The sequence below is a fragment of the Protopterus annectens genome, chromosome 11.part0, assembly GCF_019279795.1.
Source record: "Protopterus annectens isolate FY-2018-M chromosome 11.part0, PAN1.0, whole genome shotgun sequence".
NCBI lineage: Eukaryota > Metazoa > Chordata > Ceratodontiformes > Protopteridae > Protopterus > Protopterus annectens.
In genome coordinates this window covers 140,083,861-140,107,197 of record NC_056745.1, presented here as the reverse complement: position 1 = coordinate 140,107,197, position 23,337 = coordinate 140,083,861, and the positions used below count along the sequence as shown (strand labels likewise).

The 23,337-nt window shown below is 40.1% G+C and overlaps 1 protein-coding gene across 2 annotated transcripts in view; it reads right to left on the bottom strand.

Moving 5' to 3' along the window:
- The window catches only part of HDHD5 (haloacid dehalogenase like hydrolase domain containing 5), a 232,494-nt gene that overhangs the window by 106,579 nt on the left and 102,578 nt on the right, over positions 1-23,337 (bottom strand). The window lies entirely within an intron of this gene.

The window sequence follows — 23,337 nt, the reverse complement described above, 5'->3', positions numbered from 1 at the left end:
TACCTCATGTTAGCTACCCATGTCAACCTACTGTACTTTACATCTAATCATCCACTTTAAATCTAACACCTCTGAAATATACAACTTCTTTTAGAGCTTAAAGCAAACTATAACTATACAACACCCTTCTCTTTAGATATTAAACTCTGAAGACAACTGTATATATTTATATTCTGCTAACACAATCAAAGTACACATGCATAATGTACTTGTAACAGTAGATCTTCGGGGGGGGGGGGGTCTCTGTAGCAGTTAAACATAACTGGATTACTCCCTGGTAAATCCATGCTGGCCAGGTCATTTGTTTCTACAGTGATTTTCCTTCTTTGAGAAGGCCGATACTAGTCTTATGATGGTGTAGATACTGATGAGATGCAACATCTCAGTCCCCATGTAGACTGGCATACACCCTGTTTTTTGGGCTAATGAACTTCCACAGGAAAAAAGTTAACTTGGAATGAATGGATGGATTTACTACATCTGTTGATCCATTTTCCATAAAGTCCTGGTGACAGCCACACTTGTAACTGCTGAGCAGAGTAGTTCACACTTCCCTACCCCACCAGTCTCAAACTCATTCCATAGGAACCTCAAGCATTTCCAGACAAGCTGAAACACATAATATCTCCAAAATGTGCTGGGTTTGCCCCTGCCCCCCCCCCCCCCCCAGGGAGTGTGACTTGTATGCCTCCCATGACAAGTCACTAAAGTGCATCCTCACAAGCTGTCTAAACCACCTCAACTGACTCCTGTCCCCATGGGAAAACAGTGACTGTACTCTGAAATCCTCAGAGTCTGCTGAGTTCTATTTCAGGCAGTGACCCCAGCTATCTTGTCAAGTAACCTCATTTTTGCCACTTGTATTTGTAATACTATTTGCTTGGTCACTGTTCAAAGCTCAGGACTATAGTGAGGACAAGGGAAGCAGATTGAGTAGTCCACTAAGAGCTTTGTCCTATGATTCCACTGTCTGGAATAATGACTGCAGTACTATAACCATTGTATTCGTCCACCGTCAGATTCCATATGTCCCTGTCCCTTCATTAGTCAGGACGATGTGCAGCATCACGTGCAAAGGGCAATCGACTCTTATAGGTTTACAGCTTCTTAATATGCAGGCAGACTGGGCGAACACACAGAAAGTAGCTGTGCAACCCTAAGAACTTAGTGGGTGAATTTGCCATCACACTCAGCGATGGCTATACTGATTACCTATAAGAACATTTTTAGGTACCCATCCAATCAACACAGAAACTGAAGGAGACCAATGTGTCACACTGTCTGAAGTGCAAGGAGTGCTTGTTCCATAAGTAGGGAATTCTTTTTTCTGTTGAGATGAAGGCCAAGGTCTTTGGAGAGAGTGATTTTGTTATTACTAGTATTTCTGAGGTGGAGGAGGCCTAGTAGAACAGGATCTTAAATAGCATGGAAGCAGAGACATACCTCACCATGTAGAAGTCAGTACAAGGTAAAGAAAAAACAAGAGAGTTTATAGACTCTTTGGGCAGCTAAAGGAATTCAGTCCTTTGACTGTTTTTAGTTAGAAACCATTGCATTCCTTCTAACTGGGCAACATGTACACAGCGGTACATTCCAATCAGTGCAATATATTGTATGACCTGCTAAGGGAAAAGTACAGAGGGATTTTAACATACTTGGACCTGAAGGATATACCCTTGGTAATTAATTGTGAACGTAGAAGGATTTCTTAACTATAACCGACATATGGCAATCTAAGAATACTTCATTGTTGAAGCGACTTGGAGCTCTAATGACAGAGTCGATCTAAAGTCGGGTATCGTTTATGTGGTAATCCGTAGTATATACTTGTTTTCCAAAGGCAGCTGCACTATATTTTTTAGCATTAAGCTTAGGGTCTGGTCTGTATACCAATAACTGGTTCTGGTAAATCCTTCTTGGGAGATAGGAGTGTCTGTGGGACAGTCAATAATAGTACCCACTTTACAGTCGCTATCAAACTTGATTAGCAACATACCTCTGACATCTGCTTTCACACTGCAGAAGTAGATGCTGAACAGGAGGGGATCCAGAACAAAGCCAGAAGGGACACCCCTAATGATGTGGCTTTTAGACAAGAAGTCACCACCAACTCTTACTGTGTGTACTTGATCAGACAGCCAACTTGCAACCCGAGGGGTTGACATAAGTGTTTATATTCATACTACAGAGTCCATCAATAATATCGGCATGGTGGACATCGTATCAAAAGCTTTAACAAAGTCTGCATAAGTAGTATGAACAAAATGGTGATTGTTGACAGCATGTGCTACATTTTCAAATAAATTATCCAGATTAATAAAACAGGATATCCCTTTCGCAAGGACAGACAGATAAGGCTCGAGGGTTTGTAGGTAACAAATTTCATTGTTTTTGAATATGACTAAGATACATTTCACAACTTTGCAGATGATGCTAGTGAGGTTAACAGGATGATAACTGAAGGGGTCGCTAGTGGACTACACAATAATATAAAAATTTCCTTAAAACAATGTGATCTAGTTTAAGTAAATATTTTACACATTACCCGACTACCCCTGCAAAGTATTTTTATTTAGTATTGACTGTTAGCTGGATGTTCTACAAATACTGTCACTGTGGGATGTCTTTGCTCTTGGCTGCATTCTAAAAATGGTCCATTTGACTTTCAGAATATACATCTTCTTTTGAAACAGGAGTGCTCAAATCACATAATTTGGAATACAGTGGTACACAAATGCTAATATCGATTTTTAAGGAAAAACGGCATTTGACTTTTCTCTGAGTAATGGCATCCTTGGAGATGATGAAAATATTTAGCCGGAGGTGAGAGGATACAGCTTCCAGCATCTAGGTGTGAGGATGAGAGCTGTCCACTATAGAAAGTAATGTTTTCAGAAAAATGTCTGTTCTTCATCTTCTGAACACTATCCTTTACACTTGCTGGGAAATATTTGCAGTTTTGTACTACATACCTCTCAACTGTACAGATTTTCGCAGAATGTCCAGATTTTTGCTTAATATTTTTGGTCTGTTTTTCTTAAAACTGTGTTTTTTCTGACAAGTTAGTGGCAAATCAGTAAAGACTGAAGTTAGAAAATAATGACAGACAATTGCATTTCAGACTTCATACCATTCAGAAAATTCATACTAATGCAAAACCTGTTATTCCATCAACTTTTTAAGTTTGTAAAAGCAATGTTTAAACATTGTTCCTATTTTTGGCCTTTGTCCTACTTTTTTTATGGCTTTGTTCAGATTTCAACAGGTTGAGAGCTATGTTACTAGTTCCCTTCTCTTTATTCAAAGAGAAAAAAATAATTTTCTGTCTTGCATCTTCGTCTGTCTAGACTGCCAAACTTGCTGTTCTGTTCCTTATTAAAGGATTTTCTAAAAACACAGAAGAAAAGCAAAGAAACTTGGAAGTGGTTTAGACGGAGATAAAACGGCTTGATTTTGTGTTCTTGTTTTTATTGAGCTAAGTTGCTCAGTGTTGGAATTACTTAATTACTTATTCAGATCATGTTGGTAAGGTCTTCAGTTTATATCTGTTGGTTTGCTTTAATGATGCCTACCACTGTCTACAATGTGGTGGTTTTCAGTTTACTGAAGAACAGCTGCTGCAGGGCTAGCCACCTCATAGTATGGCTTTAGTTGATTATCACTGTTGAAGTGACCCCCCCCCCCCACCCAACTCCATGTGTAAATTTGGGAAAAAAAGAGATGTGGATTGATGGATGCATCAGCCTACAACTTTTGGCCTAGTCTTAAGATTCAGGGGGCTTTGACAACAGTCCACTTTGCAGTGGTTTAGATTTGTAGGTTTTACAGAGATTTACTGAACTGAAGTCAGTGCACACAGACCAAAGCTGGGAAGAAGCTCTAGGCTGTTTTCAGCTTTAGCAGAGGTAAATAATTACTTTTGTGCTTGTTTTTAACAAGTTAATTCTTAATTCTTTGAGTTAACAACAAGTAAGTTTGTCAACTTCTGAAATACTTACTAGAACCCTGTAATGAGGCTTACAGTTTAAATCTACTGGTTTGTTTTACAGTAGCTCACAATAAAATAAAACCTCTAGGATTTTTCTGTCTGCTAATCAAATGGTTTACAAATTTTGCCTTTCTGTTCAGATCCTGAGGTGTTACTGTATTATGTACCACGACTTGAAATTTGAAGAATTCCTTTCTGATGTAATAATGAAGTACATTTTGAAATGCAAGGCATTTTATCTAAGCACACCATCCTTTTTGAAGTGAACTAGGCTGAGCACTCTTTTTAACTTAGGATAACTGCAGACGTGAATGTTTAAGGTAGGAGGTCATTTTACTGTGCCTTTCCATTCCCATTTACTAAAATCAGTCTCTTTTTTTAATTATTTCTTTTCTAAACTTACAGCGAGGGGCTTCAGAAAAGGAAATTCATTTTATGTGTGTATGTCTAGTATAGGGATAGAATTAGGTGTGAAATGGTTGCTTACAAAAGACCTTTGAATTAGCCTCGGACAGGAGTTGCCAGTACAAAGTACAGTTTTGTACCTACCATAAATGTAGATGTCCGATAGGCATGCATCTGCAGTCCTTACAAATGGGTTGTCCTGTCGTCAGGCAGCCCTTCGGTCGGCCGGATTCCAAAGTCTGGGTCTGGCCTCGGCTGGTGTCGCACTTCACCCGACGTCATAGCTGCAGTTCTTCGGGTATAAAGGCATCAGCCGACGCCATTTTCCTCAGTGTTTCTTGCCCCAGATGCCAGGTGCCCTCTAGGAAGGCAAAATTTGGATAAATGCAAATGGTTCCAAATAGTAGAGAGCAACCAAAAAATAAGCATGTATGTACATATATACAAACAAATACACCATAATAGATTCCCCCAGCTAGCTACAAGATGGGCAAATACCCTAGGAGTACCACAGAGGGGAAGGAGGGTGGGTAATCCTGACTGCAGATGCATGCCTATCGGACATCTACATTTATGGCAGGTACAAAACTGTACTATGTCCTTCAAGGATGCATCTGCAGTCCTTACAAATGGGTAGAATACCATAGCCAAACTGGGGGAGGAGGAGAAATAAGATTATGGTGTAGTTAAGATCCCTTGCAAAACAGCAGTGGCAAAACCTGCTCGGGATCTGGAGTATAAAGGTAAATTATAATGCTTGGCAAATGTATGCACGGAGCTCCAAGTAGCAGCCTCTAAAATGTCTTTGGTAGCCACTCCTCGTAAAAAAGCTGTGGTAGTGGCTGTAGCCCTTGTTGAGTGAGGCCTGATGTTTTCTGGAGTTTTCTTCCCATGGTAGGAGTAACAAAATCTAATGCAATTTCCTATCCACTTAGAGATTGTCTGTTTTGAAATTGCTTTTCCTTCCATTCCTGTTGCATATGCTACTAGTAGCTGGTCAGTTTTTCTGTTGCTCTTGGTCCTGTCCAGGTAGTAACGTAATTGTCTATGTACATCCAAGGTATGCAACAGTCTTTCTCCCCTGTTCTGTGGGTTGGGGAAGAATGTAGGTAGGTGGATAGCTTGATTTAAAGATACCCTGGAGACCACCTTTGGCATAAAGGTAGGATTAGTTCTCATGGACACTATCTTGATGGAAGATCAGGAAGGGCTGTACTGCCATTAATGCCTGTAGCTCAGATACCCTTCTTGCTGAAGTGATTGCAAGCAGGAAAGCAGTTTTCCATGATAAGTATTGTAATTCTGCTGTTGCTGCTGGTTCGAAAGGAGGTAGTGTCAATTTTCCAGCACAAAGTTCAAGTCCCATGTCGGCAATGGTGGCTTCCTAGGTGGTTTTACATTTTTAATTCCTCTCAGAAACTGCCTGAGCAGAGGATGTGAAAAGACTGGAGGATCCAAGTTGTATTCTGCTGAAATGGCTGATGCATGAATCTTAATGGAAGAATAGGACAGGCCGTTGTGGAAGAGCTCTGCCAAGTATTCCAGGATGTTAGCTATGTTTACCAGTGACACATTCTCTCCTTTTGCTGTACTCCAAATGAGATATCTTTTCCATTTTGCTGAATAATTTTTTCTTGTTGAGGGTCTGCGAGCCTCCAAGATAATGTCTTTAACCCTTTGAGATAAATCTGGGTTATTTGGTCTTATGCAATGTTCCAGGCAGCCAGCTGCAGTGTTTTCAGGTTTGGATGCAGGGTTTTGAAGTTGTTCTGTGTTAACAGCAAGGGAACTAGGGGCAGAGGCCATATTTGTTCCCGAGACATACTCCTCAGTAATGGGTACCAATGTTGCCTTGGCCAGTCTGGAGCTATCAGGATGATCCTTGGACGGTCTTCTTTGATCTTCAATAGCACCTTGTGCATCAAAGGAAGAGGTGGGAATGCATATGCTGTCAGGTGTTTCCAACTGAAGGATAGGGAGTCCACCTTCCAAGCAAGTGGGTAGTACGTCCTTGTGCAGAATTTTTTCAGTTGGTGATTGTGTGGGGATGCAAATAAGTCTATTTCTGGTAGTCCCCATTTCCTTGTAATGGTTTTGAAGATGTCCGGATGCAGCATCCATTCGTGGGCATCCATGGCAGTTCTGCTTAGGATGTCTGCTAGTATATTTTCTTTTCCCAGCACAAAAATTGCTTGTAACTGAATGTTGAAGCTCAGTGCCACATTCCAGAGGTCCATTGTCATCCGGCATAGAGGGTATGAATGTGTGCCTCCCTGCTTGTTGATGTACCACATAACTGTGGTGTTGTCCGTCCTTATCAGCAGTTGACCCTGTCGAAGAAATGGTCTGAATGCCTGAATTGCCAGTTTTACTGCCAGCATTTCCTTTTGATTTATGTGTAGGTGCAGCTGGTCTTGAGTCCATAAGCCTTGTATGCACTTGTCCAGCATGTGTGCCCCCCAACCAAGGTCTGAAGCGTCTGTTGTGATGGTCTGGCTTGGTTGAGTGCTGTGGAAGGGCAGTCCCTTGTTTGTTTGACAGGCCTGAGCCCACCATTGGAATTCTTGCTTCAGGCATGGAATTATTGGAATTTGGGTTTCTAGGCTGTGCTTGTGCTGAGACCATAAATTCCTTAGGTACCACTGTAACTTTCTCATATGTAGTCTGGCATGTGGAATCAATATTATGCAGGATGCCATGTAACCGAGAGCTTGCAGGACTTTTCTTGCTGTTAGCTGGTTCTGCTTTGTTAATGCCATGAAGTAGAAAGGGAGTTGCTCCTGTTTTTCTACTGTCAGGAATGCCATTTGTTTTGATGTGTCCAGATCTGCACCCAAGAAGGTTATCCTTTGGGATGGTATCAGCCTTGACTTTTTTATATTGACTGTGTATCCCAGGGCTTGTAGTAGATGAATGACCCTTTGCAAATCTTTTGTTAATTTGTTTTTGTTGTCCGCTTGTAACAGGCAGTCGTCCAGGTAAGGGTAAATTTGAATTCCTGAAGCCTGCAATGAGCAATTACTGATGCCAGGCATTTCGTGAATACTCTGGGCAGTAGATAAGCCAAAGGGCAATGCTGAGAATTGATAATGCTCTGATCCTGCAAGAAATCTGAGGTATCTTCTGCAATTTGGTCGTATGGGGACGTGCAGGTATGCCTCCTTGAGATCTAGAGTTACCAGCCAAGACTCCTTGCCCAGCATGGGAAGAAGCTGCTGTAGGGTCAGCATTTTGAATTTTGGAACAATGAGGTATGTGTTTAAAGCGGACAGGTTGAGAATAGGCCTCCATTGGTTTTCTTTTCTTGGTACCAGGAAAAGTCTGGAGTAAAATCCTTGCCCTTGTTCCATAGATGGTACCCTTTCTACAGCTCTCATCCTTAGTAGGTGAGTTATTTGTTCTAGAGCTTCTGTCTTCTGATTTGGAGGTAGGTTTGGCATTCCTCTCTTCCTTGGTAGAGTATGGAAGTGAAACCTGTAACCTTGGTCTATTGTCTGTAAAATCCATTTGTCTCCTGTGATGTAATGCCAGTTTACTGAAAATAAGGCTAGCTTCCCGCCTAAGGGTGCCTCTAGTTGTTCCCTGGTAGGCGGTGCCAGAGCCAAGTCACTGTGATTGTCCTGTGGAAGTGGTGGTGGTGGCTGGATCTGTGGCTGTACCTCGCTGGTTGTTAGCCTGCCACTGACGTCCCCTGTAGGCACCTCTGGATTGACCCCTGCCTCTTGAGCGTCTATTCCTGCCTCTCGGAGCTCTGGAGGTGTCTGGAAAGGACCAATTCTTGGAAGGCCAGTTCCTGCTACACTTTGGAGGCTGGACCTGCAAGAAATCCTTGACTGTCTGGACAGATTTTGCTTTCTCTTCCACCTTCTTCAGCACCTGCTGTGCAGGGGAGCCAAACAAATTGAGCTTATCCATGGGAGCATCTAGGAGCTTTGATTTAACATGGTCTGGTAAGGACTGTTCTTTTAACCATGCATGTCTTCTGATCACTGTGCCAGTCATGGCTGATCTAAAGGAAGCCTCCAGTGCATCATAGCCGCATTTTAAGGAATGATTACTGACCTGCTGAATGTTATGTACCATTTCCTGTACAGATTTTTTGTCTAATGGTTCATCCGAGGACAGTTTTTTAGTTAACTGGTCTAACATAAATTCCTGATACTGAATCATGTGGAATTGACAGTTCAAGGCCCTAGCTGAAAGAGTAGCAGAAGTGTAAACTTTTTTACCCCATCTCTCTAAGGCCCTAGATTCCCTTTCAGAAGGGAGGGGGTTTTTGGTAGAGGTAGCTGCTACAGCCTTGGGTCCCTGGGAGATAGTTTTGGGATCTGCAAAAGGGGCCTTATACAAATGATAATGTGTGTCTGGAACCCTGTAGTACCTATCGGGCTTAGCAGGGGCCGGAGGAAGAGAATCAGGAGCAGTACAAGCATCATTAAAAGCATCATCCACAACAGTAAGTACTGGAGGAATGGCTAAAGGCCTATGCTGTGGCAAATGCAAAAAGGTTCTAAGCCTTTTCCTAGAGTCTGAAAAATCCTGGCCCTGCCATTGAAATTGTTCCCTCATAGCATGCAAGGTTTCCCCAAAAGAAAATTCCTCAGGTGGAGAGGCAGAAGGAATGGACTCTTCTGCATCAGAGTCCTCATAAGGAGAAAAAGGGCCTCTGGAGGGTCTGAATTATCTGATTCATCAGAGGAGCCATCTGAAGTAACTGGCTCAGGGGGCTCTACTCTAGTCCTCTTCTCTGGAGGTGGGTGAGAGGCCCTGTCTGGATGAGGTTGGGATCCCCGGATCAAAGAAATGAGATCCTCTGCTAGACTAAGCATTTGTGAACTAGAACTGGGCCTGTGAGAGGGGGTCTTAGCAGGCACAGTTTTGGTAGTTTTTGCTGCTTTAGCCCTGGCAAAGGCCTTAATCGACATGGATGCAGGAGGCCTAGCAGCTCCACTTGCAGGGGTAGAAATATCCAAAGGGATAGTGTCTGATAAATCCTGTGAACCTGCAGGAGCAGGTGGGATTTCATTAGCAGATTCAGCCAAGCTGGATGAGGCCTCGGTAAGTGGCAAGCTTTCGGCCGAAGGAAGAACCGTGGACTCTGTTTCAGCCGAAACAGAGACACTCGCGGTTGGCTTAACCGCGGTTTCGGACGAAACCGCGGACCGCGAGTGTCGGTCCTTTTCCTTGCGTTTTTTAGAAATTTGTGTAGTCGGAGTATCCGACGGCATAATGTAAGCAAAAGCGGAGCCAAAAAACTCTTCAGCAAATTCAGACCGACGTCTAAGTGTTCGTCGTTTGAAAGAAGCACAGGCTAGACAAGCTGCTACGTCGTGGTCTGGGCCTAAGCAAGGTAAGCAGTAAGAGTGGAAATCTTTATGAAGTATTTGTTTCCCACAATTTAAACAGTTATTCACTTTTTCTGACATCGGCCGAGGCAAGAAAGAGTCCCCAACAGGGTACTTAGCTTTTTAGAAGTCTTCGGTACTTGTAGTAGTAATCTCTGGTTCTGACCGACCGGCACTTGCGAACAGCTTCTGCTTCGGGTGCCACGCGGCAAGAAAGACTGAGGAAAATGGCGTCGGCTGATGCCTTTATACCTGAAGAACTGCAGCTATGACGTCGGGTGAAGTGCGACACCAGCCGAGGCCAGACCCAGACTTTGGAATCCGGCCGACCGAAGGGCTGCCTGACGACAGGACAACCCATTTGTAAGGACTGCAGATGCATCCTTGAAGGACATCTGCAATACCTTATCACTATCCCAGAGTAAGGTAGACTAAGTGATAAATGATTATTGCTAACTTCTAACTACATGTTTAACTTACAGATTACAGGACTGTGTACATTTATGTTAAAAAAGGCCTCCCAGTTATGCAATAAAAAGATACATGTACAAAAATGATAAATATAATTAACAAAATAACTGCAAAATCCAAGAACGTGAAGGGCAAGCTGGGTACGAAGAATATGACTGATGAGTCATATGCTCAACATCTGGAGCAGTAAGAACAACTCAGGGAATTCTGGGGCAACAAATGATGTGGGGTTTTTACAGGAGAGTGAGGAAACTTCCAAGGGGGAATACGGGAGCGAGATGGTACTGTACTGGCTAGTAAGATAAGAAATGATATTGTGGGGCTGATGAGGAAAACATGATGATAGTAAGACCAGAAGTGAAAGAAAAGGTAATGGAAGTGGATAGCAGAGTACAGAAATTACATTATTACCAAAGTTTGGTAAGTGGCCTGGAAGAGTGGAAGAACAGAGGAAAAAGGAAATGTAGCCATGAAATACAGAAAAAACAAAATAAAGTAATCCAATGTTGAGGGACTTGTGCAGACATTAATGACAAGCTGAAAGAGACAGGGATGGTCATGCAAGAGCCATCATAATGAGGGGGCGGAGGAGGAAGTAGGCATAAAGGGACACTAGGGGTAGATGGGAATGGCAGCAGGTGAAAGAGAAATAACATGTGGAAATATATGTAATAAGAATGTGGGAGGGATGCGAAAAAGATAAGACACATCGCAGGGAATGAGGCACCAGCACAGACACTGGTGAGGGCTAATAGTAGGGAAAAGCTGCAAGACATGAAGGAGGTGAGAACCAATGCAGGGAGGGAGATTGTGTCTGTATGTGGGGGAAGGGTAGTTACTGACTGCAGACTCACTCACACAAGGGAATTAACAATACTGACAAAGGACACTGAGTGACCAGACTAGGTTGAAATCAGTTTTGGAATTAAGGCTCAGCAAGACACAGGAGCAAGTGAAAAAGGTGTCCCCACTGAGGATGGGGAAGACGCATACTGTAGAGCATGGGATGCATGCTGGCACCAATGAAGGGTTGGAGTAGGTAACACAGGTGGTACTATACAGGACCAGGCGGTAACAGAGAGAGATGCCACAGTATGGGTTTGGAGGTAGCAGTTTTTGCCAGCAGCCATGACACAGAGGAAGGAGAGGATCAAAGACTATAATGACTTGCTACAGCAGTGCACAAGGGAGAAGGGCTTAGGACTGATAGGACAATGGGAAGAGACAGAAATATGGGTGACTAGAAGACAGAATAGAGTACTGGGGTAGCAGGAAGAAGGCTGCAGTAATGGGATATCAGAATCTTCCAGGAACAGACTCTGAGATTCCAAATTTCACAGTAGAGAGGGAGTGGGAGCTGAATGAAATCTTGTATCATGGGGTGGGGGGCTCAACCTATCTGTGTGGGACTGCATTAGAAAGGAAAGAACCACATAAATAACTTTAGTTGAACTCTCTAACCTTCTTGTTTCATTTTGTACCTGGAACCTTTCTCACTCATGTTTTCAATGAAAACAGGCCACAACCCAGATAGACATCCCTGTAATCAAAACATACATAAATGGATGAATTAATACAAAATAAGAATAAATAAAATAAAATTAATAAATTAGAGTGGAGGAAAGGATAAGAACACAGACAATGGTGTGGGACATTTTAGGGCAGTAGATTATAAGCTGGTGGAAAAGGGTCAAAGATGAATTACAGAACTGAGGCCAAACTAAGGGAGTAAGCAAGGTATGGGAAATGGGTCACAGATGCAATATTTAAGGTTATAAACAAGGTTTTGAGGAAGAAGCAAAAAGGCAGAAAGAGAAAAAGGTCCCCTGTGACCACACAGAAAGGCAAACCAATTACAGCACATGATAGTGCATATATTAGGAGGAAACCAGGGGTATGGAGGAGGAGGATGTACACAACAAGAATGAAACCAGAAGGGCAACAAAGGTGGTTGATGGCAGCAAAGACACAAGCTAAAAGAGCACTGATGTAAGGGGTCAATAGGTAAAACAAAGGCTTTTTTAGATATACACCACAAAGACATGAGAAAGCAAAAGACATAGCCAGGCTGAGGAAAGGTGGGAAGGAGATCAACGAAGTGTGGAAAAAGCAAATGCATACAAAAGGCTTTGCAAAGGAAAGCAAGAGGAGTGCCATGGAGGGAAGCAGAGCAGAGTGAAGAGAACAGATAGACACCGTGATCCAGAGAGAGAAGACTGACTGGGAAGTAACTTCCCATAAGGAGGCAAAGCACAAGGACTGGAGGAGCAGGATTCAGTGGTCCTCAAGAAACTGGACAGAATGCTAGCTGATCTAGCTGAAAGTTGGCAGTTTAAGTTCAATGCAGATAAATGCAAAGTATTGCATCTGGGCACAGCAACCCTAGTGTGAAGTATTAGCTGTGGGAGTGAAAAGGCAGTAATGCAGGAAAAATATCTGGAAGTGTTTACCACAGCTGGACTAGCCCTACAGAAGCAGGTTGAGAGGGCAACAGCAGAAACCAATAGAATACTTAGGTGCATTGTCCAAGAGGTTAAACCCAGAAGCAAAAACTTTATGGTTATTTTATAATGCACACTGGACAAGCCACACCATTTGGAGTTCGAAAGCAATACAAGGAGAGAGGTATACAACTGCTGTTAAGACACCAGAGGAAATCCACCAAAAGGGTGCAAAGGATGGATAAGAAATGGTATGACTAAAGACTAAAACAGCTAAAGTTCTTCCTTCCATGAAGTAGAAAGGATTGGGGACAATGACATAGGAGTACAAGAACATGTCAGGGAGATGTGAGGGGGTTGTCCAGAAGAGGCAGGATGGAGGATGGTGGATGTGTAGATGCGGCAAGCTGTAGGAATCAAACTACTCCTTGGATCTGTGAAAACATTTCTTCACTGAAATGACCGATACCTCATGCAATGCTCTACCAGAATGGGTGATGGAGAAGAAATCCAATGAAGAATTACTCAAGATGGAATGGAGAACAGGAGAAGAGTTGAAAAGAAGATGGGAAAGGAGAGGAGGTAAAATCATGTAAGTTTGCCGTTTCATTTTATTGTGAAGCAAACAATGTAAGGTACAAGCATGCCTGTATACTCACAATTAAACATAGGCAAGACAAGGTTACTTATTTTGAATGTTAAAAGTATCCAGATTATGATCCATAGTACTGTCCTTCTGCAGTGCAAGTAAATAACTATCAGCAAGGCAGGTAGAAAAGAAAAAGACAAAATGTTCAACAAACTCATGACAAGGGCTTGTTCAAGTGACTCAGTGGCAGTAACAGGGCAAGAAAGGTCATTTAGTGCTTGACATTTTTTTACTAGACAGCAATAATGAGAGGAGAGACTGCTGTTCAAGTCTACCACAGACCTAATTAAACATTGTGAAGAAGAACAAGGAATCAAAAGTCAACAGACTGGAATCTGACAAATGGTCGTGCTTTCCTTTGAACCTCCGGTCAAATTACTGGTTTTATGGAATCAGAACATCACATTTTTGTTAATAAGAATACTCTTCAAAGAGCATGGTTCTTAATATGATTTAGAAGCCGAGAAAGAAAGGGATAAGGACAACAAAGCTGAAGCAAAACAGCATAAAAGGATTTAGCTTGAAAAATGTACCTCTCACAGATCAACATTAAACGAGATAATGACTTCCAAGATGGCTGCACACCAAGTAACAGCTTAATTTCAGGTGAAAACAAAAACTCTACAAAGAGAGGCAGCGAACTTGTCTTTTGGGGTAAATTTCAGTAATTGGCAAGTACACTGCCTGGATGCCAGCAAAAAACTAATTCAGAGAACCTGAAAGAAAACGGGTTGCAAAAAGTGAGGAGAAAACATTGGGAAGAATTCTGCAACTGTTCAGCAAAAAGCACTGCAAGCTCCTCCTTTGTTGCAAGACATGACTTTTAGTAACCCAGAGGAATGAATAAGTCAAATGTACTCAGAGCTGATTAAAATAAACAAAATACTGAAAGAGTGTATCACCTCCAATAACAAAAGGCTGGAAAAATGGAAGAAGCTTTTAACAGATATTCAAATGAGGTGATAAAACTGCAAAAATCAGAGGTCAAAATAGAGAAAAGGCTAGCTAAATATGACACTGTTCAAAAAATGATGCTTCAAAAAAATAACAGAATTGGAGGACAGATCACTTCGGGAAAACCTAAGATTTTCTGCTGTAAAAGAGAAAGTGGAAGGAACAGACTGTATTCATTTTATGAAAGAATAACTAAGCAACCGGACTAGTATTCTACAGCAGGATTTACTAAATGAGAGAACACATCGTATGCATGCTCCAAACCTGGCCATAAGATAGCAACCTAAACATTTAATAGTAAAGATGCAATCCTGCCAGCAGAAATAGTTGATTCTGACAAAACTGTGGCAGAAGGACAAAGTAGTGTACTAGTGAGAGACAGTAGCATGTTTATGGAAAATGATTACTCGTACACCAGGCAGAAGAGGAGTAAATTTATTCCACTAATCAGGGAATGTTGAGAAGCAGGCATGAGAGTCAAGCTGCTGTATCCAGCTATTAACTGAATATTCTTTCCTGGAGGATCAAAACCAATTTTTGATATTAGGGAAATAAATAATCTCCTCTTAAATTTCCTTTGGTTTCCTCATAAACCCACAAGAGCTTTTTCCATCATATAAGATCTTGGAATCTAGGGTGAATTAATTTTCCAGATCTAAATACTCAAGTAAAAGCTTCAATATTTAAAATGATATTAAAACTGGATTGATATAATTTATAATTCAGACTGGAAAACTTTACATTCAACTACACTTGATAGCAAGTTTAATATTTTATGTAATTATATTCCAACTAATTTAAATAATTTATTTTGGCATTATCTTTGTAATCTAATACAATATAAAATCTTCCACTCTACAGATTCAGATTATTTAAATTGTATACTAAAATATTTTAAAATATGATTTTTTTTCTAATAATGACATGAACATTTGGTTTGAATCTCTGTAATTCCTTTCAGCATCACAAATGTTTTTTTTTTCCAATAAAATGAATAATCATATTCTAGAAAGTTGGGAGACCAAGAGGTTTGTTTGCTAGTATCACTGAATTAAATATTACAATCTAAAGATGTTCATCAACTTATTTCAAAATTGAATTTAAACTCTCAAGATTGGCTGTTATTAAATAATGTGAAAACTTATACAAATAAACTATGTACATTTATTTCTAATTCACATTTCAAAGAACAACCTAAACTTTTCTTCTTAACATATGAAATTACATACAACACAAAAATTGATAATTTAATTTCAAAATTATAAAACAAATTTAAATCTAAAATTCTGGAATCATATTACTTTAGGTCAAGCATCTGGACTTACTTCTCATAATAAATCTCAAATGTTATCACCTGTTAGATGCACTTCTTGGTCCCATTACTGGCATATATTTACTTGAAAATTTTTGCACAGAGCCTTCTTAACTCCAAATAGAATTGCTAAAATAAATGGAAACAGTAGCTTACTGTGTTGGAGATGTTACAAGAATGTAAAGCAGATTGGATTCATATTTTATTAATGTTCCTCCTTGAGTCTATTCTGGTCTAAGACTGAAGAATTTGTACAAGCTTTATTTACTGATTTTATTCAATGTAAATGATAAAGATGATTTGATAAATGTTAAAATACATTCTTCTTTGGTCCATTCTTGCTGTGGCAAGGAAATGCATCATCAAGAAATGGAAATTATCTACACCTCCAACATTTGAAGACATTCTTTTATTCTTAAAGGAAACAGCATTCAGAGAGACTAAAATCAAAGAACAAAGAATTCACCGTAACTTATTCACCCAAACTTATTGATCAATAATCCTTGGATTAAATTGATGTCTCTTATTGATTTGTATCAAATGAATTATGTTACTAATACTTAAAAAGGGAAATTATAATGGAAAATTGGAGAATTCTGGAGCTTTATTTTCATCATTTGGATCTCAGGCCTTTGTCTATATTACACATACCTTATTTAGTTTGTTTTCTATAAATGTTCTTTACATCATTTATGATATATTTTAATGTATTTGGTTATATGTTATTTGATTATTGGAAAATAAATAAATTGAATAAAAGAAATCAATGTTTGATGCAGAACATTCCAAGGAGGAAATACAAGCATTTGTCCAAAGCGAGCTATGAAACAGAAGGAGATTCTGCTTCTTGTTCTTCTAGTAATAAAGCACGTAGAGCGACTGCCAGTGAAATCCTTTCTAGTGTTTCAAAGGAAAATGCTTCAGAGACAGAAAAAAACAACAGCTGACTAGAAGAACCAGAAGTATGTTGGAAATGAAGCACCGACTGGATTTGGGAGATGGAGTTCAACAGTAGAAAAGCAGTAACTCAGAAACTGATAAATGTGGGATTACAAAGCATTAATTATATTGGTAAAACACGACAGCACAAGAAAACCTGGAAATATTGGACTTTTTGCATGTGTTAAACTTGTAGGGGACTCCAAAGCATATGCCTTACTTCAGGTCATTAATGTTTGGAAGAACATTTAGAACAGGGGAAGAGGAATGAAAGAGGTAACTGTACTTAAAAAGAAATTTGGCTCTTAGCAGTATTTTTATAATGCACGACATAATCTGCATGCTATAAAGTAAAAGCTTTATCAGTTATTTTCGAGTGGAATAGGGATAATAAAGTAAACACGTGCTCCGGTTTTCTTTTTTTTTCTTATTCAGTTTTAAGAAATGTAAGCACTGCAATGTAAAAAAAAACAAAAACAAAAAAAAAGACTGGTCAAAAAATCACAATAAAAGTAAAACTGATGTGCTTTTTCTTACTCTTGCATTATGGGAATGCTTGGATTAAGGCCCTTGGTTTGATCCAGTAACAAGTTTTAAGGAGAAGCAAACAAAAAAGAACACTAAATGTAACAAAAAGTTATCCTCTAGCACATAAATGAGTGCTTGTAGAAGGCAACTGTGTACCTGGTTCTCATGTCTCTGTGGAGACAATCTGATAAGGAGCAACAAAAACAGAATACTTCTTTCTTTCATTTCCTTTTTTTCAATGGCTATGGAATAATGTTTTCTGAAAGCATTCAAATGTTTTCCCAATCTGAAAGAGGAATAAAGATACGACAAAAACAGACAGCACATATTATAAACACAGGCTGCACCATGCATCTTAGCATGGATAACATTCCTTATATGTTAATCCAAGTCTGTAACTGTAGCTATCAGTTTGGGACAACTGTACCTATTAGGAGGGTAAAACTTCCAATATTTGAATATAGATATAACAGGTGAGAATAATAACTTAACATAATGACAACACCATCTTTAAATGTAAATGGTCTGACAGATATATACAAAAAGAAAACAGCAGTGAACTATATTTAAAAATCAAGTGCAAATAGCTATGCTACAGGAGACACATTTGCAAAGAACTGAGCATGTGAATTTGATAAAGGTTTCAGGATGGTTGTTCAGTAGAATATCTGTGACAAAGGAAAAGGGGGTACTTTAAATGCAAGAGGAACTCCAATAGTGACAGAAGAGACTAAAAAAAGATAATGGTAGATTTGCAGAACTAAGCTTCTACTGGCAAGGGAGGAGGATTACACTGAAAAGTATTTATATTGCACCTAAAACTACTACAACGGAGCTTATGAAAATTCTGGGAGAAATGATCAGCTTTCAGCAAGGAATGCTACTTAAAGGTGAGGACTGATTTTGTTTTTGCAGTAATGAGGATGTATCTAGGGGCCCAGGTGGAAAAATCTAACCAAAGAGGGTAGATTTTTGAAGAAATTTATGAAAATATTTGACATTGAAAATGTTAATTCAGCAGTAGGAGTTCACAGTGAATTTACTTATTACTCTCCAAGATACAAAAACTGGGCTAGGCTAGGCAGGAATTATATTTCACAGGAACATGTGCATTTAATTGAAAATTTTGATACACATCCAATAACCATTTCAGACAACATGCCAATAATAGCTAAAATAAAAACGCAGGGTAATGAAATAAAAATGAAACACCGGCACCTTCCCATCTATCTGTTGAAAAGAGATGAATTTAAAGAAAGGGTAGTGGAAATTATTCGGGAGTTATTAGAGAAGATAGACATTTATTCTGATAATATAGCTAGGGAATGGGATACAATTAAAGTGGAGTTTAAAATAGGGTAGAAATAAAAGACAGCAATATGGTTAAGAAGCAATAATTATTTAAAAGAACTGACACAGGTTAAGGTATTGCAAAATAGGGGGGGGGGATCTCCCAGAACAAGAAAAGGAGCAATTGCAGAATGCTAAACAGAAAATAAAGGATTACCTCAATAAGATGCACAAGTTTAGAAAGACTGCTGTTAAGCAACTGTTTTGATAATAACTTTAGAGCACAAAAACTTTTACCACAATAACTCAGGCAACAGAAACTACAAAGAGTTGTCACCAAGCTTAGGAAGCATATAACAAGGAAGATAAGAAATCCTGTAGAGGTACTACAGATATTTCAGAAATTTTATGAAAATCAGTATAAATCAGAGAAATATGGAAATCAAGAACAGGTACAAATAGAAATGTTTATAGAATAGTTAAATATGACAAGGTTAGAGGTCGATGAGGCTCAATTACTAACAGTTGGGGATAGGAGGAGATTAAATAAAAATGGTACTATATAAAACCAATTTACAGGGAAGTCCCCAGGAATAGATAGTATTCCTGTGAACGTCTGGAAACAAGGAGAGACAAATGATAAAGATCTGAAAGTTTTGTTTAACAGTATTTTAAGAGCAGGAGAAGCACCAACATCCTGAAAAAAAAAGCTGTGGTGGCTGTAATACCTAAAGAAGGTAAAGACCCATCAGAACCAGCTTCATACAGGATGGTTTGAATTCTAAACCATGATTATAAGGTGTCAATGTATATAATGGTTAAAAGAATAGCAAAGGTAATGCCAAAGTTGATAAATATGGATTAATGTGTTTTTGGAGGGGGGGGGCAAATATTTGACAACATTAACAAAACAACAATGATTCGGAGGTCTTGATGCAGAGAAAGAATAAGCTGAGATTTTATAAGCAGGGCAATGGAAGCATTTGTATTCCCTGATAAAATTATAAGATTGATTATGAGAATATATGAGGAATTGGAGGAGAAAATTAAAGTGTGTTGGTTCCTGTCTGCTAATTTCTGTTTGAGCAGAGGAACCAGACAGGGGTGTCCTCTCTCCTCTTTACATTATATTTAGAACCACTGCAAAGAAAGTAAGGGGCTCAGAAAGTCAAGGATATCACTGGTACGGCAGTCCAGAAAAGCTCCTTTACTTGCAGATATTACTTTATACCTGATGAAACCAGAAAAGGACATTTCATTGTTGTGGAACATTTTGAGACAGTTTCAGGATACAAAATTAATGAAGCTAAAACAAAGGTAGTAGCTGAAAACTATGTAACCACGCACAAATTGTTTCAGCAATATCCATATTTATGGGGACATGATAAAATGAAAGTACTTAGGAGTATGGATTAAAAATAATTCATGTTGTGGCAGCTAAGGATATCTGGGAAGAGACTAAAAAGATAAACTGAAAAATTGGAAGCTCTGTTTTATGGATATGGATAGAAAGATACAAGCAGTTAAAATGTTTTTAGTCCCTTTAGTTTTATACACAGGTCAGGCATATTTTTATCAACCAGAGGAGAAGTTGTGGATAGCAATTAATAAAGAGACAAATGATTTTTTATGGGAGGGGAAGATGGCAAGAGTCAAGTGGGGTAAGCCGATTCTTCCAATAGAACAAGGTGGTATGGATTACCTGAGTTTAAAGGGTATTTCAGAGCTACACAGTTAGCTATAATTCAAAGTGAAAGGTATGATGACAGAACAGGGGAAGCTCAAAAAACAAGGAGAGAGAGGGATTCTGGATGCAGATCCTTAATAAAAACAACAATAACCATACAAAATATTATATTCATAAATTAGCATAAAGTATTCTAAGAACTAAACCAACATGGGAGTGGAGAAAGGAGATTCTGCTGATAGGGATAACTGCAATGAGGGATACAAACAATAGGCAAGAGGGGGGTTGAATTTATTGAAGAAAACTGGCAAAAGAACCAATGTATTGAGATCAAATAATTAGAAAGGGAAAGGTAATATAATGGGAAGAGGCCAATAATTTATTTGGACTGCAGGCTAGAGATTGCCTTCCTTATAAAGGACTGATACAGTATAGGCAAAGAGGAACAAATAGGGAGATCTTAAGTGAAAGACCAGCACTGGTAGAGTTTTTAGTAGAATCTAGAACAGAAGGTGATGTCAAAAAGGGAAATTAGTAGAGAATATAAAATATTGCATGATAACTATAACAATCAATTAGAGGAGGTTAGACAGGATTGGAAACAGAGACTGGATAAGCAATTAATAAAGAAACAATGGGGGGATATCTGCCTCCCAAATATGCAACAAAGTCTAGAAGATTTAGGATATTTGGTTGGAAGTGTTTACTTAGGTATTTTATACCACAAGCAGACTCCAAAGAAATTTTCCTCAGGTATACTGCAAATGTTGTAGTTGTGATGGGGGAAGAAAGAGGTAATTAGGAACATTTTTTTTTCTGGGAATGTAATGAGTTGGCAGACTTTAAAAAATTCCCTGCAGACTACTCTATCATAGGTTGGTACTAGGCTATCAGCCCTAAGGCCTATGCAAGCCTAGCCATAACAATTCCCTGGAAATATTTTCCCACAATATTTACTTCTCTGGGCCCCTGTCTAGCAGGGCGACGGACATGATCCCCGGGGTGAATTTCCTATCTCCCATCCAATCATCAAGGTTCCTTTTGAAGAGGGCCAATGAGGTGCTCTGCTTGACATGTATGGGCAGTCTATTCCAGAGTATGGGGAGTCTCTGGGTCAGGAACCTATCCCTCCAGCATGTTTTGTTCATTGTGATGATAAGGTTTAGATTCCTGGAGCGTGTGGCTCTGAGGGATTTCTTTAAGTGGAGCATGTCCAACAGCTCAGGGTTTGACATGGCCTTGTATGTTAAGCAGAGATCGCCTCCGAGTAGACGATATGCCACAGAGTATAGCTGGAGGTTTTTTTTAGATGGTCAGCATATGGCATCTGCTTTAGGCCTGTGATTCTTTTAGTGAGGTATTTCTGTGGCCTTTTCAGCTGTTGCAGATGTCTTGTGAGGTACATACCAAATGGGGCATTATACTCTATAATGGGTCTAATGAGGGATGAGTACAGTGGGACAATGACCTCCTTTTTTCTGGATGAAAATCCCTTAGTGATGAGGTGTGCCACGTAGAAGGATTTCCTGACTGTTGTGGCGATGTGGTTATCGAAAGTGAGACCACTGTCCACTTGTGTCCCCAAGTCTCTTATCACACTTTCGATGTTTAGTGTCCTGCCACCTATGTGGTAGTTCATGGGTACATGTTTTTTTCCAAAGGGGATGACTATAAATTTCTTGGCATTAAGCTTGAGCCCATGGCTCTGGCACCAGGCATCTGTTTCTGTAAGGCCCTTTTGTAGAATATCCACATCATTTGGGGATTCAATAATGGCTCCCAGTTTGCAGTCATCTGCAAACTTTGTTAGCCAGAGTCCCTTAGTGTTGGCCTGTACTTCAGAGAAGTAGATGCCAAACAAGAGTGGTCCCAGGACTGAATTCGGAGGTACTCCACTTGTCACTTGTCTGGAGCTGGATTTGGAGTCGGCTACTTTTACAGTCTGGGTTCTGTCAGTAAGCCAGTTGGCAACCCATCAAGTGACGTAGGGATTTATGCCCAGCTTAGTAAGTTTATCTATGATTCCAGAATGGGGGATGGTGTTGAAGGCCTTGGCGAAGTCCAAATAGGCTGTGTGGACCTCCTTACCCTCGTCCACAGCTCTGGAGACCGATTCAAAGAAGTCAATCAGATTCAGGAGACAAGATCGGCCCTTCACAAACCCAAACTGGATGGGGTCCAGTGTCTGGAGGTTGCCAATGTCTTTGTTTATAAGTTCCATGATAATGCGTTCCATGCCCTTGCAGATCAGGCTCGTCAGACTGATGGGACGGTTGTTCCAGGGATCCAAGGTGGATCCTCCCTTGTGGATCGGGATAACTGTAGCTGTGCGCCACTCAGTGGGCACAAAGCCTGAGGTGAGGCTATAATTAAACATGACACTTAGGTGGGGTGCCAGTTCATTTTGTAGTTCATGTAGTACACAGCCTGGAATGTCATCTGGTCCCATGGATGCTGTATTCTTAGCTTTGGAGAATGCTGTTTCTACATGTGTGGCTGTGATTATCAGAATTTGGCAATCTTTTGGTATTGAGATGGGCGTGAAGTTGGCACTAAATCGATCTGCCAGGATATTGGCAATATCCTTGGGATCGGTATATTTAATGCCATTCTGCTATAGCTCAGAGCAGATCTGAGCATTGCCATTTAGATTCTTGACATAACTATAGAATGTCTTGTGGTTGTCTTTGGAATCTTTGGCAAGTTTATTTTCGTAACTAGCTTTTGAGGATTTTATGAGGGATCTCAGCTTCTTACTGAGGCTGGTGAGGGAGTTTTTTGCATCCTGGGATTTTCCTCTTTTCTGCAACAGTTTCTTCCTTCTGTTGTATAGTTTATTTATAGCAGGGGACCACCAGATTGGCTTCCTTTTTTTGGAGAAAAGCATCTTGGTTCTATTTGGGATGGCACGATTCATGCATGAGTGGATGTGCTCATACAGTGCCTTAGTGTAGGATTCTGCAGTCGAACTTCCAGATCCTGTCTGTGTGGGTGTTGTGAAGTTTGTCACTTCTGACTTCAGTGGCATGAAGTTGGCTTTGGAGAAGTTTAAGGAGGTTTCCTTACTGGGGAGTGGGGGTGGGATGTGGATGTCAAGGGTGATTTGCTTATGGTCAGACCTGACCAATGAGGGGGTGACCACTGGTGTGGAGCATCTATCTCCCATGTTGGTAATGACCAGTTCTAGGATACTGGAGCCCCTGGTGGGACAATGGATTAGTTGATCCAGGGCATTGGAATGTATCAATTCCAAGAACCGCTGGGAAAAGGAGTTGGTACCTGAGTAGTTTTCCCAATTAATGGCAGGGTAGTTGAAATCACCTAGTAT